This window comes from Miscanthus floridulus, chromosome 9, assembly GCF_019320115.1.
Source record: "Miscanthus floridulus cultivar M001 chromosome 9, ASM1932011v1, whole genome shotgun sequence".
Taxonomy (NCBI): domain Eukaryota; kingdom Viridiplantae; phylum Streptophyta; class Magnoliopsida; order Poales; family Poaceae; genus Miscanthus; species Miscanthus floridulus.
The window spans coordinates 16,204,951-16,218,949 of NC_089588.1; positions in this window are offsets into that span (position 1 = coordinate 16,204,951).

Genomic DNA, 13,999 nt, shown 5'->3' on the forward strand with positions numbered 1-13,999 from the left:
GGACGCAGCCAGAGTCCGATAGATCCTGCCTTCTTCTCCTTTGCTTGACCGGACACAGGATCACCTTCTGACCGGATGCTGGGAGAACACTGTTCCAGCGTTCGGTCACTCCTTCGTAGCAACGGTTCACCACCTATGAACTGATCGAACGAAGGGGAGCAGAGTCCGATCCAGCATCCGGTCACTCTTTTTCAGCAAATCTTCAAAGTCCTTCGTGCTGCCTATTCCCAATCAAGTCCTAACTTCAATAAGACCCAAATAAACACTAATTGGGACTGATGTGAGTGACCTCTCTCAAACCCTCAATTTTTTCAAAATATTTTGTCTTAGGCTATAATTCTTTTTAAGAAAATAGGCAATAAAAGGGTGATTAAAGAGAAATGATAAAACAACATTTATGCATAAGCAATGCAATACTTGAAAGTAATTCTAGTTGCTTGTCAAGTTTGATCCAAGGTTAAGCTTCTTCACATGCTTTTTGGTGGTTATCTTAACCATGTTAGACAAGCCCTATATGCATTACCACAAAGTAAACATGTTGTATATTACAATGCAATGCAAGGGACAACACAAGCTCATTTTCTAGTGAAGTTGCTAAAATCAAGCACATTGAGCTCATTCCTCAACCGACAAAATGTTGCCTCATCTAGCGGTTTAGTGAAGATATCCGCCAATTGATCCTCGGTCCTTACACCTTCTAATGATATATCATTCTTTGCAACATGATATCTAAGAAAGTGATGGCGGATATCTATGTGCTTGGTGCGAGAGTGTTGTATTGGATTGTTAGTAAGTTTTACCGCACTTTCATTGTTGCACAAAAGAGGTACTTTTTCTATAACTTCACCATAGTCTAGCAAAGTTTGCTTCATGTAAAATATTTGTGCACAACAAGCACTCGCGACAATGTATTCCGCTTCGACGGTGGACAAAGCCACACTATTTTGTTTCTTGGAGGACCAAGACACAAGTGATCTACCAAGCAAATAGCACCCTCTGGATGTGCTTTTTCTATCAATTTTGCAACCGACATAATCCAAATCGAAATAGCCAATTAATTCAAATTTAGCTCCTTTGGGATACCAAAGGCCAATGCTTGGTATGTGCTTAAGATACCTAAGGATTCTTTTAACAGCACTTAAATAAGCTTCCTTAGGATTAGCTTGAAATCTAGCACACATACACACACTAAACATGATATCGGGCCTCGAGGCGGTTAAATATAACAAGCTACCAATCATAGAGCGATAGGGAGTTTGATCAACCGTGTTACCTCCCTTATCTAGGTCGAGATGTCCATTGGTTGGCATTGGTGTCTTGATTAGCTTACATTCATCCATTTTGAATCTCTTGAGAAGATCATTAGTATATTTCTCTTGAGAGATGAAAATCCCTTCAATCATTTACTTAACTTGAAAACCAAGAAAGAATGTAAGCTCTCCAATCATTGACATCTTGAACTCCTTTGACATCAATTCACTAAACTCTTTGGAAGAATCTTCATTTGATGATCTAAATATGATATCATCAACATATACTTGACAAATGAAGATATATCCATCAAGCTTTTTGGTGAATAGTATGGTGTCGACTTTCCCAATGGTGAAGCCCTTCTCAATGAGGAAGTCCCGAAGGCGCTCATACCAAGCTCTTGGGGCTTCCTTAAGCCCATATAGCGCCTTGGATAACCTATAAACATGATTAAGATATCTAGGGTCTTCAAACCTAGGAGGTTGATCAACATAGACTAGTTCATTAATAAAGCCATTTAAAAATGCACTTTTCACATCCATTTGATATAGTTTCATTTCATGATGTGATGCATATGCAAGGAGAATACGAATGGCTTCTAATCTTGCAACCGGTGCAAAGGTCTCTCCAAAATCCAAACCTCCAACTTGAGAGAACCCCTTTGCAACTAGTCTTGCTTTGTTCTTCACAACAATGCCTTGATCATCTTGCTTGTTACGGAATACCCACTTTGTTCCAATGACTCTTGCACCTTGTGGTCGCTCTTCAAGAGTCCACACTTCATTGCGGGTGAAGTTGTTCAACTCTTCATGTATGGCGTTTATCCAATCCGGATCTTGAAGAGCTTCTTCTACCTTAGTAGGCTCAAAGCAAGAGACAAAAGAGTGATGTTCAATAAATGAAGTAAGCTTTTGAGATCGAGTCATTACACCCTTTGATGGACTCCCTATGATGAGATCTTGTGGATGAGCTTGTTATAGAGGTGTGTTTCTTCTATCAATCACTTGAGGGGGAGTTGTGGAGCATCAACATTTTGTGCTTGAGTCAGCATTTGCTCATGGGAGACATGAGTATCTTCATTTTCTACTCTCCCATCTTTATCACCATCTTGTGGCACATTTGATGAAGAAGGTGGATTGATTACTTGTACATCATCTTCATCATCATTAGGCTTGATGTCTCCAACCAGAATATTCTTCATGGCCTCTCTCAATGGTTCATCACCTACGTCATCAAGATTCTCATGTGCTCCTTGGGAGCCGTTAGATTCATCAAATTCCACATCATATGTTTCTTCAACCAAGCCGGTGGCATGATTAAATACTCTATATGCTTTGGACTTTGATGAATAACCAATAAGAAAACCAATATCACAATGTCTTTAAAACTTCCCTAGGTGTTGCCGCTTCTTGTAGATGTAGCATTTGCAACCAAACACCATAAAGAAGGAGACGTCCGACTTCTTCCCATTGAGCAACTCATAAGGTGTCTTGCCAAAAAACTTTTGAAGGAATAGGAGGTTGGATGCATAGCATGTGGTGTTAATAGCTTCTGCCCATAGAGCTTCAGGTGTGTTGTACCCATCTAGCATTGTTCTTGCAAGAGTGATTAATGTTCAGTTGTTTCTCTCAACTACATCATTTTGTTGAGGAGTGTATGTTGCGGAGACCTCATGCTTGATCCCAACTTTATCACAATAGGCTTCAATGTTTGTGTTGTCAAATTCTTTACTGCTGTCACTTCTAATCTTCTTGAGCTTCACCTCAAACTCATTTTGTGCTCTCTTGGTAAACTTCTTGAAGCATGATGCAACTTCGGATTTGTCATGAAGGAAGAATACCTATGTGTATCTTGAGTAGTCATCAACAATCACTAGACAATAAAGATTTCCTCCTAAACTCTTGTATGTTGTTGGTCCAAATAAATCCATGTGAAGAAGCTCTAGCACTCTTGTTGTTGACATGAAAGCTTTTGTAGGATGAGTGTTTGCAACTTGTTTGCTGGCTTGACGTGCACTACAAAGCTTATACTTCTCAAACTTCACATCCTTCAACCCTCTCACCAAATCATTCTTCATTAGCTTCTTGAGTGAGCTCATCCCAACATGAGCAAGTCTTCTATGCCATAGCCACCCAAGTGTTGTTTTGGTGAATAAGCATGTCTTCAAGTTAGCATCTTCGGAGGTGAAGTCCACTAGATATAAGTTATTATATCTAAATCCCTTGAATATTACTTGATCATCATCATTCTTGGATACAACCACTTCTTTCTCGGTAAATATGCATTGAAAGTCAAGATCACAGAATTGTCCAACGGATAGCAAGTTGAAGCTCAATGAAGCAACATATAGCACATTTGAGATTGAATGATTATTTGAGATTGCCACTTTACCTAATCCTTTAACTTTGCCCTTTAAATTATCTCTAAATGTGATTCTTTCTTGTCCATCTACTTCTTCATCTAGTGAGGTGAACATACGAGGATCACTGGTCATATGTTGTGTGCAACCACTATCAATTACCCAATGACTTCCATCAGTTTTGTAGTTCACCTACACACAAGAGATCAAGCTTTAGGAACCCAAACTTGTTGAGGGCCCTTGACTTTCTCAACAAGTGACTTTGCAACCCAAATTTTCTTAGGCCTATTCTTGTTGGTCTTAGGCCTATTCTTGTTGGGAGGTCCTAAGAATATAACTTTCATCATTCCACTAGAGTCCTTTCTAAGCATATAATGAGCATTGAAAGCAAAGGGTCTAGCATGCTTGGGCAAGGGTTGTGGTGGTGGAGTTTGACACTCATGGGCAAAGTGGCCTTCTTGTCCACACTCAAAGCATCTCTTTGGCTTTGGCTTTGGCTTTGACTTGAGTTGTTGTTGTTGAGCTTGAGCCTTCTTCTCTTGGTTTGCCAAATACCCAATGCCACTTCTATCCATCTTCATGACGGTGTTCATTAGTAGCTCACTTTGAAGATGCTTGCCTCTTGTGAACTTGCTCAATCCAATCTTGAGATGCTCTTTCTCCAACTTGAGCTTCTTGTTCTCTTCCTTGAGTGCATCATTATTTTTCTCTTCCTTGAGTTTCTTATTCTCTTCTTTGAGCTTCTCATTCTCAAGAATCAAATCACCATCATGATCAAAAGTTTCTAGCACTATAGTGTTGGTGGTTGATATCTTCTCAAGATCTTTCTTTAGCTTTGACATACTCATCATAGTCATTGGACTCAACCACTTGCTTGCCTTTGCTACTAGATCTTTGCTCAATGCTCTAAACAATTAAATCATCACATGATGTAGCTATATCAATCTTAACAACATTGTTAGTAGCATCATGTGGCTCATTGGATAGAAATTCTTGAGCAATTACAAGATTATCATGATTTATCTTGAGAGTTGTATATTCTTCTTTTAGCATATTGTGGATAGTGATGAGCTCTTTATGCATCCCCTTAAGTTTATCATGTTTATCTTTAAGCTCTTTCTTAGAAGATTTGAGCTCCTTGAGTTTAGATGACATAGCTTCATTTGCTTCTCTAAGCTCAACACTAGCCTTTTTGGCTATATCACATTTAGCTAAAAGAGAATCATTCTTAGCTTCTAGCTTGTCATTCTTAGCTCTAGTCTTTCTAATGATCCTAGTATATTTATTTAGCAATTTGGCAAGTTCATCATATGAAGGTGATTCAAATTCATCATCATCACTATCACTATCACAATCATCATTATTAGCATGATCATCACTACTACTATCATCATCATTTGATACCTTTCGTTCACCCTTGGCCATAAGGCATAGGTGTGTAGAGGATGATAGTGGTGGTGTCGGTGAAGATGATGAAGAGTCAATCACAATAGCGGCCACCTTCTCGTTCTCACTATCATCATCAAATGAGCAACTTGACGAGTCAATGTTCATGAGCCAATCACCGATGATGTAGGCCTTCCCATTCTTCTTCTTCTTGTGGAAGTCCTTCTTGCCATCTTTCTTCTTGTATGGCTTATTTTTCTTCTTGTCATCATTTTCTTCATCACTTGAGTCATCTTTCTTGCCCTTGTACTTGTCTTTCTTGGGCTTGGTGCATGGATGTGCTAGATGACCAAGTTCTCCATAATTATAGCAATCTATCTCAGAGATTGGCTTCCTTCTTGTGCTAGTGAAGAACTTCTTTTTCTTGCCATTGAACTTGATGCCACTCTTGTTGAGCTTTTTTAGCATCTTGGCGGTTCTTCTCACCATGAGAGCAAGACTTGCATCATCAACTTCATCATCACTTGAGCTCTCATACTCAATTCTTGCTTTGCCCTTCTCTTGGCTACCCTTGAATGCTAAGTCTTTTTCATTCTTCTTTATAGAGGATGAGCCATCTTGTGGTGTGATGTGCATGTTCATCTCATGAGCATTGATCTTTCCTAAGATTTGCGTTGATGTAGCGGTGGAAAGATCACCTTGATAGAGCACGGTCACAATATGCCCATATTTATCAATGGGGAGGACACTCAAGATTTTTCTTACAACATCGGATGGTTGCATTTGAGTAAGTCTAAGCCCATTGACTTCCTCTACAAGAACATTCAACCATGAGTATATTTCATTAGCACATTCTTTAGGAAGCATCTCAAAAGAGTTCAGGTTTTTCATGACAAGATGATAGTGTTCCTCACGCTCACTCTTTGCTCTCTCATGGAGCGCACAAATGTCCGACCATAGTGCATGGGCGTCCTTGTGGTTCCGCATGCGATTAAACACATCTTTGCAAAGGCCTCTAAAGATGGTGTTTCGAGCCTTTGCATTCCATTTTTCATAGTTCACTTCATCACCTTGAAGGTGCGTGGGATCTTGAGGTTTTGGGAATCCTTGTGAGGCGGCTCTAAGTATTCCAACATCTAGAGCTTCTAAATACGCCTCCATGCGGATTTTCCAATAAGGAAAATCATCTCCCTCAAAGATAGGAGGAGGACCATCCCTGCAAGACATCTTTCTCTAGATGGTTAAGTCTAATTACGTGAGCACGAGGCTCTGATACCAATTTAAAGGATCAAGATGCCCAAGAGGGGGGTGAATTGGGCTAATTCTAAAATTCTTTGCAATAATTAAACCCTATGGTTAACCCACTTCACCCATTGTGCCTAGAAAGTGTTTCTATTGTTCTAACGCATAAAAGTTTAGCAACCTATGTTCCAATCCTACTCTAGCATGGCAATTCTATAAATGTAAAGACAAGAATTGAATTGCTCAAAGTAAAGAGAGAAGGAGGAACGCGACAATGTTTTGCTGAGATATCGGAGAGTCGCCACTCCCCACTAGTCCTCGTTGGAGCACCCGTGCAAGGGTGTAGCTCCCACTTGATCCGCACAAGGATCAAGTGCTCTCTGCGGGTTGATTCTTCAACACTTCGTCACAGTGAATCACCCACAACCGCTCACAACTTGAGTTGAGTCATCCACAAGCTCTGCCGGATGATCACCAAGCTCCCAATCACCACCAAGCTATCTAGGTGATGGCGATCACCAAGAGTAACAAGCATGAACTCTCACTTGACCACAACAAGCCTAATGAGAAGGGTGGATGCACACTTTGCTACTCTTGCTTTCACTAATGAGGGTTCTCTTTCGATTCTCAAATCTCAATCACCTCACTAGGACCTTGCTCTTCTTGGCACTCTCAAGGGTGTTTCTCAGCTATTGGAATGAGCAAAAGTGATCCCTTGAATGAATAGAGGAAGTATTTATAACCCCTTATTCAAAATGAACTGTTATGTGCCACTGCGGGGTGACCAGATGCTCTAGTCAGTTCTCCCCACCACCGAGTGTTTAAGTTGTGATCGAACGCTGGACAGCATCCGGTCATGATTTTCTCTCTCTGGAACCTTACTGGAGTTGACCGGACTCTGGCACCCAGCGTCCGGTCACATCTGCTCTCAGCATCCGGTCGCAACTAGACGACTTCACCTTGGTCAAATGAACTGACCAGACTCTGTGCCAGCGTCCGGTCACACCGGAACCAGCGTCCAGTCAATATTTGACCCTCCATTCACTTCCAACTCATAATCATATGTGAATGAAGTTTGCTCCAATTGATCTAAGGGCTATTTAGGAGCTATCTAGTGCTAGATTTGACAAGTGTGCATCACACCTAACCCACTAGACTCACCTAGGTCAAGCTACCCGTTCATACCCCCCTTAATAGTATGGCCAAAGGAAAAACAAAGTCCTAAACTACTCTAAGTGTCTCTTCAACACCAAACGACACTTAGAACTAGTCCATCCTTAACCTTGTCATCCATCCTTTGAAAATCAAAATGATTTCCATTGTAGGGGCATGACAACCATGATTGCCCAATCAATTATCATTACCATGACCTAACTTAATTGCATCTGCAAAACACACGTTAGTCACAGTAATCTCGTAGTGTCATTAATCACCGAAACCCAACAAGGGGCCTAGATGCTTTCAGTGTTCACTGCAAACTAGCGTTAAAGCCATTTGGGTGCCTAAGCACTTGTTGACTAACTCAAGAGGACCCAACAAGAGTTGGGTACCAAAGTGTGCTTAGGTTGTTGATGAAGGTACTTGGTGGTGAGATGAAAGCTTCGGGGTGGTTGAGCAAACAATTTGAAAATATTCACTCAATCTATCAACCAATTCGTATAATAATCTCTTATATGGTTGACCCGAAGATAAATTAATGAGCATATCATACTTCATCCTCACCATTGGTAACAAGTATCTAAAGCTTATAGGATAGCCACTTTGTGTGTTTTGTGTTCAATGGCTCACAAATAGGCATATTTGTGAAATATTGAAAGTGGCTAATCAGTTTCATTTGAGAATTCTAGTGTTTGCCATATGGTGCTTTTAATGGCTCTCTTGTAGTGCAATTCATTTGTTGATATGCAGGTATACAAGAAATACTAGAGCTAAAACGAAGAATCACAAGCAGTGAATTAATTGTTTCTGTCCTAAATCTACCGAACATGTCCGGTATGGTCAAGGACAGAAAGAAAAGTGCTTCTGTTCTGCACATGCCGGACATGTCTGATATGTCTACCGGACGTGTCCGGTATTGCAGGAACCAGAACACTAATTTGGATGCAACTGAGCTTTTGATCCATATAGTTTCATATATCCTTAAGTTGCTCAGAGGTTTGTGATTTACCAAATCTAAGTGAATTATGAGCATCTTTTGAACTCAAATTTAAATATGGCAAATTATTTGGTTTTGGTCAAAATAGAAAATTGACTCCCACAATTCTTAAATAGAATAAAGTGCTTGTTGAAAGTCATTCAAATTACCTATGGCACTTATTAAGGGGGAGCTCAGTTTATATTTTGCACCATTGTGGACTAATAAATTTATCTAGCATTCTTTGTAGTCCTTTGGATAAAAATTGATTTTGTATCAAGCATGATTACTTGACAAATGAGGTCAACATGAAGATTATCATGCTATGTATCTTCTTAGTGGGATTCTTGTGGGCTCAAGGCAAAGGTATATATTTACATATATGCATTGTAAGTGCATCTAAGGCCCTTTATATGCTAGTGTGTGCATTTGTGTGACATAGGATAAATGTTTTTCAAAATCCTTAACTAGCATGTGTAGGTGGTATGATTTTTGAAAATCATTTGGTTCTTGGTCTTTGTGACCTAAGTCATGCCATTTGTGATTATTGCTCCTATTGATTGTTTGCTTTGCTAATCACAAATGGAATGACTCTCTCAAGTCCATAAATCCCTATGTCTCACTTTATCTTTCTCATACATTCAAAATCATAAATATGCCAATTATTTGGAAAAAGAGAAAATCAAATAATGGCATTGGATAAGAAAAATGACAATACTCAGTTTGGATCAAGATTATATATCCTTTTGGACTAAGTATTAACCTAGAAGGGGTTTTGGAATCAAGAGAATGAATTTTGGAGGAAAAATAGCTAGCCCGCATATACCGGACGTGTCTGGTATGCGTGGGTCATAAAAGGAAGTGTACCCCTTTGACCGAGGTAGTTTTCTCTCTGTCTTTCTTCTCCACCACAAACAGCCGCCGCCTCTCCACTCCTTTTGGCAATCCATTAATTCTACCAAGCAAAAGAAGAGAGGGAGATTGGATCGGAGGAGACTTGCATAAAGATTGAAGGCTCCGGGACTTGGATTTTAGTTTGCATTCTCTTCTCTTCTCTCAATGTAACCTAATCCTAGACCTCATCCGATCTAAGTGGTTTGAACTTGATTTTGAAATTCCTTCGGTCAATATGCTGCATTACCTGTCTAGAAGCAATGGATAAAGTTTGGATTGGATTGGATGAGGATTGAGGCAAGGGCCCTCGGTTAGGGCTGCTGTCCGCTCAGGCAGTAGAGCAGTTTCTTGCTCCCTTGTTTCAATTTTCACAGTGGTTGATTCTAGGACTAAGTTTAATTGTCTATTATGTTTTGTGAACCTAGTGACCTAGTATGGTTGAGGTGCTTGCAAAGCATAGGATAATTACGCTTATTTCTATATTTCAACCAATATAAGCTATCTCTTGAGCATGCTTCTAAAATTCTTTGCAAATTCATTTGGATATAGGACAGCAGCCATGAGTGGAAGACAAGAACCTAGATCCAAGCACAGGCATGATCCAGCTATGGAGAGATACAAGAAGGCTAGACAAGAGTTACACCCCAGGTTGAATGAGCAGACCAGCAGGAGGTCCACTAGAGCTGCTTCTAGTGTAGCTCCTCAGTATGTAGAGGGGTCAAGGAGCACATCTTCTGACACAGATACTAATGAGTTCAGAGTGGAGCCTAGAGATAAAAAGAGAAAGAGCTCTGACAGAGACTCAGTGGATGATAGCTTAGATGATGAGCAGGAGATTAAGGAGGAGCAGGCAGTACCTCTAGTTCAGCACCAGCCAGGCCAGGGTATGCACTATGGTTTACTTGAGACACATCCACCTAGTGTACCCTCTTATGTTTCTAGAGTTGACTATCGGGGGAAGGGCATGGCCAGAAGAGCCAGAGATGAGAGGAGAATTGATCCAAGGGGTTTGCCTAGGATTTAGTTTGATCATCGTTTTTAGACAGCCTTTCACATGGACTTCTACTCCAGTGTTATACTCACCAAGAACCCTGTGGTTGCCAGATCTTAGTGGATGGACTGGAAATATGTCAGAGAGTTGCAGAAGCCCTCCATTGATCATGCTATTACCACTTGTGAGCGTATAGGAGTATACGAGATCATGGAGTTCTAGCATGACTGGAATATAGAGGTGGTAGCTTAGTTCTATGCCACCCTATATGTTGAGGTGGATGCGAGGCGCATGCACTAGATGCTTGAGGGCCAATGGTACAATGTGGATTATGACACTTTTGTAGCTCTGCTTGGATTTTCAGAGGAGGATCTTCAGAGAGACCGGATTCACACTGAGCAAGTGCTACCTCCAGAGCAGCTCGCCTACATGTACCCACTAGGGGGTGAGAGAGGAGCAGTGGGGAAGGTTCTTGGTCTTTACCCTACTTACAGATACCTGGATAGGATATTTAGGAAGACCATTGATTGCAAGGGTGGAGACAAGGGCAACATTGCAGACTATTCTAGGAACTTGCTCCATAGGATGGCTCCAGGTGCATGGCCCTTCAGTGTGTTTGATTTCATTTAGTGTGAGATCCAAAGTGTTGGTGAGAGGCCCCTCAAGGGCTGTGGTTTTGCTCCGTACATAATGCATATGATTGAGCAGGTGATAGGGCACACCTTTTAGTATGACAAGATTCATAAGGCCTTGAAGATAGTTGCTAATTTGGCTGAGATTGTAGTCTCTCTAGCTAGTCCAGGGGGAGCAGCAGCAACAACAGAGGTAGATGCACCTGTAGGTGGTGCAGTAGCAGGAGGAGCTTCCCCTCTGCCACGTACTCAGTCCCGTTCTTCTTCATGTCGTGGCAGTCCTCCCTTGCCTATCCACAGGGTCTTTAGTTCCATCTTTGGGATGTGTAGGGACATTTAGGTTAGGCAGCGGGACACTCAGACTAGGCAGAAGAAGGAGAGGGAGGCTAGGAGGAAGGACACCAGGACTCTAAAGAAGATAGCTGCTAGGCTAGAGCTTGAGCCTCCTAGGTCTCCACTATCAGACGATGCAGCCTCAGCAGCTAGTGAGCTAGAGACTAAGGAGCAGCAGTAGATCAGATATGATAGAGAGTTTGTTGAGTTCTTTTAGCGTCAGCAGGCTCAGTACTAGCAGCAGACTTAGCAGCAGCAGCCTCAGGAGCAGGCACAACAGCAGCCACATCCTAGTGCTAGAGAGGATGTTGGTTCAGCTTTGTGGCATGACATCTTCGGTAGTGGTCCCGGGTACTTGACCAGTGACTATGGCTTTGGTGGTCAGGGGTTCTACGGAGGTCTTGGTGCTCTAGGTCAGAGTTCCTCTCACCCACCCGGTGCTCCACGTTCAGACGATGAGGGCAATGGCGACGATGATGAGTGATCTCAGTGATCAGATGGAGCTAGTAGCCCCTCTTTGTGCTTAGTTTCTTTTTGTCAGACCCTTTATGGTGATAGATGACAAAGGGAGAGAAATTGTGATTAAAGATTCAGAGGGTTTTATGTGTTTATCTTTTGTATCTGGAGAGTTGTACTACAGCTGTAGTTTTTATGAGCTTCATTGCTATGTCTTGTTGAGTTGAGACAGATCTTATGAGCTTTATCTATGTATCATGAGAGATGATGAGATTTCGTGCTTAATCTTTATATCATTTTGAGACATTGTATCATGATGAGACATGATCTTTATTTAATATTAGTGGCTTGTGGACTTGAGAAATCTCTGTAATGAGTGCTATGTGTGTGGTATACATGTTCTATTTACTTTCATAAGGACCATACATGTTTCAGATTGAAAATGTATGGTGTGATGCTTATTTTTATTCTTGTGTGATATATCATGTCATATGCATCACGATTTTACTTTGTCGCACACACTTGCACCCCACGGATGCAATGATTTAGGGGGAGTCTCCTATGTGTTTTAGTATGTGTAAATTGGCATTTGAGGTTATTTATGAATTCAATTCATATTGCACATATTAAGGGGGAGCCTTCCATAAATCATTGAACCCAAAAGCCTAAATGTTTATATCATTTTGTAAGCTTTAATCGGGTTGTCATCAATCACCAAAAAGAGGGAGATTGAAAGTGCATCTAGCCCTTTAGTGGATTTTGGATGATTGAATGACAACACGATTAAAGATCTAACATTTTCTATAAGTGTGAAATAGGAAATTGGTTATCTCACAGATGCTTATTGAAAGTGTATAAGGCCAAAATGATGTGTTGTTGTATAAGCAATCTAGTTCAAGCACAAGACAACAATGCAAATGGAATTCATGCAATGTCTTATTTATTGTGGGATATCAATGATTGATGATGGTGTTCTATGGAATTCATTGTATGATTCAACACAAGGTGTGACTTGTTGGCTTGAGTTGGTGAAGATAGCGAGGAAATGCTTCGAGGTACTAAGCAAGGGTGAAGGGCAAGCGATGGCTTGGCGGCTGAAGAACCTAGCTAGGGTGAAGAAGGAAGTACTTGCATTTAGTTGAGGTACTAATCAAGCTATGAATGTTATATTGATGTGGAGGATCAAATTTATGTTGGACAAGTTGATGGAAGTGACTTCATTCATTTGGAGTTATTATTATTTGATTAATGGAATCAAGTCACATGCTCAAGATGGCTATGCTCAAGTGAAAAGATCAATATTGACATGTTGACACCCTCACTTGATGAAGATTGAAAGACACGGCATCGATTCAAAGGAGATCAACTCAAAAGGTTTAAATTTGTTCTTCATTTGATTTTGAGTTAATAGAAATGTCATACTATTAAGAGGGATGCATTATGTTGATAGATAATGTTTCATTAGTGCTCAAGACAACCCATATGAGGTTTGAGTGAAAGATAGAAGAGAGAAACTAACTTGGTGTTCTGTGGCCGAGCACACCGGACATGTCCGTGTCCGGTATGGGCCTGGTCACAACAGTGACCTTGTTTCTCGGGTTGGGTTCATCGAAAGTCCCGACATGTTTTAGCCAGAAGTTCCGGGGGTCGGAAGTCCCGGGGAGCGTCAGAAGTCCCGACACCCAACTAACTTGGAGAGCTAACTGACCTAGTCACACCGGACGTGCCCGGTATTAACATCGGACGTGTCTAGTATTAACACCGGACGTGTCCGGTATAATAGGCCAGTGCCCAACGGCTAGTTTTTCAAAGGAGCCGGGGGTCGGGAGTTCCGGCTATATTAGGTCAAGAGTTCCGGCTGTCGGAAGTCCCGGCAAACGTCGGGAGTTTCGACACCTCGCATATTTTAACTCAGTTACTGTTGGTGCAGTACAAGTCATACAAGTCATACCGGACGTGTCCGGTATGAGCTCAATGGCTCTAAAATGGCTAGTTTTTCAAGGGGACTATAAATACCCCCAAGCCTCCACCTTTGGAGGCTGCTGATTCTGCTGATCCTCCCCCATGTTTTTGAGCCTTGCAAACACTCTCCAACCCACTCTTAGTGAGTGATTGATCCAAATTGCCAAAACCAATTTGTGGGTTGAGGGAAATTCAAAAGGAGAGCAAACCATCCACTTGAGCACCTATGCATATTGTCAATCTCGTGATTTGCATTTGTTACTCTTGGACTCTTTGGTCCTAGACGGCTAGGCGTCGTTGGAGAGCACCCGAGAGATTATGGTGTGCCTCGAAAAGTCTATAACGGTCGATTCCGTCGC